This window comes from Sinocyclocheilus grahami, unplaced genomic scaffold (assembly GCF_001515645.1).
Source record: "Sinocyclocheilus grahami isolate Dianchi unplaced genomic scaffold, SAMN03320097.WGS_v1.1 scaffold756.1, whole genome shotgun sequence".
NCBI lineage: Eukaryota > Metazoa > Chordata > Actinopteri > Cypriniformes > Cyprinidae > Sinocyclocheilus > Sinocyclocheilus grahami.
Window position 1 is genome coordinate 116,621 of NW_015505935.1, and position 4,254 is coordinate 120,874.

Consider the following 4,254-nt stretch of genomic DNA (forward strand, 5'->3'; position numbering starts at 1 on the left):
CTGTATAAATAAACATATATAAAATGTTTAAAATAAACATAAAACTACTAAAGAAGTATGGGTTCACTTCAGCTTATTTAAAATAATTAAAAAGAATGTTGTAAAAATATAATAAAAAATATAAAATGTAGCCTAATTATAACCTTATTTTAAAAATGTACAAAAGCTGTCACTGGGGCATGTACCTTTTCAAAAGGTACACCTTTGTCCATATTAGTACCTAAAAGGTACAAAAGTGTACCTTTTGAAAAGGTACTGACCCAGTGACAGCTTTTGTACCTTTTTCTGAGAGTGTATGATACAATTGCATGCCAACCTTAAAAAACTGATAACATTTAGACGATTTATTCAAGGATATCATAGCAATTAATTTGAATAAATATATTAAATTCAAGGAAAACAGCCTTAATTTTATACACTTGTACACACACAAAAAAACATAAGTATTAAATGAGTGTGATCTTCTCTTCTGCAATTCATCCACACAGTGGAGTGTGAATTTTGTCTGTCCTGCTTTAGCTTCCCATCAAACTGCGAATCTCCTTAGTATTGCACAAATCGACTGATGACTATGGATGGAATCTGATGATCTTCTCAGAAGCAGGGAATGAATTGGTCCATGTTGGTCTGTTGTTCTGACCCAGTCTGCTTTCTGCTATAGGGCACGTTTAGCGTTTAGCAAAGTTAATTGAACAGCGATCAATACCAGGAGCTTTGCATATGTTTAGAAAGGCCATCACAGATGCTCAAGGAACATGTTCAGAGAGCAACAGTGAAGTTCAATATATTCTGCACACTTAGTGACACAGACTTTGAGAGAACGCAGCTGTTTTTAATACTCTTTATGCCATCTGTGCAGTCCTGAGGCCAAGAGATGAGTGTTAGCGGAAAGACACAACTAAGTCAGAAAAAATCCCTGGGTTTATGTCGGCCTTGCTAATGCTGAAATCTGACAATGAGCCATCTCATTTAAGCTATATTGTTTTGTAAACTTTAAAATATAATAAAAAAAAAAAAGTAAAATCTTCTTCAAAAATCACATACTAATCCACCAGTGTTCTCAAAAATAGAAAACATCAGCCAAAGCATCAATCAAATGAACTTAAATTAATTTAAGAATTAATTTGAAAATAAAATAAAATAGTCTTACAAAAATAGTTTGGACACAAAAACATGCTATACCAATTTTATCATCCACCATGCAAAACAAAACAAAATTAAATAAAAAATTAAATAAAATACAAATGTTTGGACACAAAAACCTGCTATTCCTATTTTAAAACAATCGTATCATCCACCATCTCCACATTGAGGGGGGCTAGTCCCCCCGATAATTAGAAATCGCTAAACCCTTTTCTCAAACATTGCAGAGAGAGAGCGAGAGATGAAAGTTGCAACAACTAGACTTAATCGTTAATATCGCGGGAAGACGAATTCTTATCGTGTGGAGAATTTTTACCGGTATATCGCAAACGTCAAGATATCGGCTATCCCTAGTGGTGTCCCAATTCTTAGGGGAATATTTTCACCCCTACCCCTTGACACTCTGTTTCAAGGGACAAGGGGAAGGGGTAGGCGGAGGGGTAGGGGAAGGGGTATAAAATAGAATTGGGATTGGGCCTAACTGTGTCGATACATTTGAGAAAGCACTTGAACGGTCACTGTCATTCATGCTTTCAAATGAATGGCTCATGCACGCACGCCTGCAAACCAGCAATCAATCTGGGAATCAATATGCACTGATTGGAGGTGACCACCAAGGAGTTCACATGTGTGTGTGTGTGTGTTGTAGACCTGAAACGTGCTGCAATTCCATTCCAACTCCTTTGCACCTTTCCATTCCAACTTCCTATCGATCCCTCGCTTTCATTGCCTCCCTACTCAAACCGATTGCACTTTAACACCTCATTTTCCCTCCCCTCTCCTTTAGTGGCCTCCTCTGTCTCTCTCTCTCTCATATAGTCCACATTACACATGCTCTCCAGCACACCTAATCACCACGTGAATGCGTCCCACAGAACAAGCCGGCTATTTTACACCAGCAGTAGCGAGAGGGGTGGGGGGGTGGATTGGAAAGGAGGTGCGTCCTCCATTCTGCTCTCCCCGTGTGTCTCATTTACAGAAACATGAAATAGGATTTTCTTGCAGGAGATGATTTACGCATCCCAGATACGCCCAGGTATCCACATTCAATACAAACATTTTACTGATTGAATCCAGGGTTTAAAAATAGAAAATTAAGAAAAAAAGCCAAGAAAAACCAACAAGACTTATCAAGACAAATGGATGAATAATATTAAAAAGCAGAATTATCCAGAATTTTCTTCAGCAAGCATTGTGATGGTTTTATGTGGATGTTTTTGGTTATTTCTACCAAATGAGATTGCTCTGTGCAGAATATATTTGTGTGAATTTCATGTAAAACTGCAAAAGCCTCTAATACAATTAAATAAATGTTGTTATGAAGGTAAAACTTGAGCAGAAAAAACATAACACGGAGGTTAAATGGAAAATGAACCATCACTTGTTTTTAAAGGACATTCACATCTGCACACCCTCTCTTGTAGAGAATAAACCCATCGTACCAGATATAACATGAATGATAAAACTTGCAGAATACATAACGGATAGATGTCACTTGGATCACATGAATAGACGATGCGTGGATTTCTCTTACCGTGAGATGTCAGAGAGATGCTGATGCTCCGGGATGCTGATGTTAAATCCTGCTCGTCTCTGCGCCCTCACACACCTTTATTATGAGAAGCAGTCCAGCCCCTTTTTTCTTCTGATTGGTCAGGCTTTAAATCGACGTTATTTTTGACATTCTTTTCCGTTATTTTGTATTTTATTTGTTATGTTACGCGTGCTAATGTTGTATTAAACTAATATTGTTGCATTAAATGAAACGTTTAAAATACAGAAATAAATTTAAATTCATATGAATACTGCGATATGGCGAAACAGACGCCAGTCTTTTCACGGCACGCCGTGAGGTGTTTGGGAGTTGTAGTTCTTTGTCTAGCCTCTGCGAGCAGTCTTGCACCGTTTGAGGACTACAAAATGTCAGACGTCGCGTCATTCCTCGCTATTCGCTGATTTGCTTTCACCGACACCTAGCCCCGCCCCTCGTTCTTTAGATTGGTCATGCAGAAAACTTCCGTCTTTGGCGAGCGAGAGCGATTCCACACTGAAAGGAAAATATTCAAAAGAGCTACAGCAGTCCTTTGATTGGAATCTTGAGTGGAAGAAATGCTTGCAATTTTTAAGGTTTTTGTTGGTGTCTTTACTGAAAAGTTGAGCAGGACAATTATTTATGTTGAATGACTACTGAATAATTGTGTTGCTTCTTAACTGTAATATGTATCGAGCCTGATTTGTTCCAGCTAGTCAACATCAGATTGAAAAACCATCATGTTCTGACTTTATCGGTTATATTTATTTATGAAAACTGATTTTAGTGGTCAGCTGATGTGTTTTTCAAACAAGCTGGCTTACATGATGGTGTTATTTATGTAGTAGTTACAGCAATGTAATGAGAAAACATTTCTGAAAGAAGTACTATTTACTCAAACAGAAATACAACACTGCAATAACCAAAATATACCATTGTAATGCATAGCTGCATTATTTTATAATGATGTGGTTTAATAATTGGCAGAACTTTCCCTCACTTGACACTAAATATGTTGATTCACTTTCTCTAGCTTAATTAATCTTTTATGCATTATAAGGTAAAAATGTAGTATAGGTGGATTTAATTCAGGATTCACCTGCATTAGGGCGTTACCCGTTTCAGTGCCAAGGTCAGACTCTGACTAGAGACACTACAGGAATCAGGTGTTAGTTGGCCTTTGTCAGGAGGAAAAAGGTGAGTCATTATAATGCATATCTAACCTGGCAACCGTGTTTTATAAGAGGAGTGCTGGTATTTCCAACCATAATCCTGCTCTATGTGACGAGACGACGTCACAGCGATCCCTGTGAATGCCACCCAGATAAGGCTGCCTCCCACCGCGGGGCCAAAGGCCTTCCGATCAGGTGGGAATGACTCACGGCCTCCTGTCCATTAGTCTGAATCGACGACATTGAGATAAGCGTGCCTCACTTTCAATGGTTTGTAATGTTCCTTGTAGCTTGAGAGGAACCGTGACCTTCTGCAGATAACAACAAGCGCTATTGTTTCACACGTGTTGGGTGAAGGAATAAACACTTTGGCATGTTGTTGTGGATGTTGAGAAGAAATAAGGGGAC

The 4,254-nt window shown here is 38.4% G+C and overlaps 1 protein-coding gene across 1 annotated transcript in view; it reads right to left on the reverse strand.

Moving 5' to 3' along the window:
- Window positions 1–2,740, reverse strand: part of LOC107561066 (neuroserpin-like) — an 18,110-nt gene extending 15,370 nt beyond the window's left edge. Inside the window, exon 1 of the mRNA XM_016245408.1 lies at window positions 2,678–2,740. The gene's annotated coding sequence lies outside the window, so the exon portion shown is untranslated. The remainder of the gene's footprint in view (window positions 1–2,677) is intronic.
- Window positions 2,741–4,254: the final 1,514 nt, after the last annotated feature.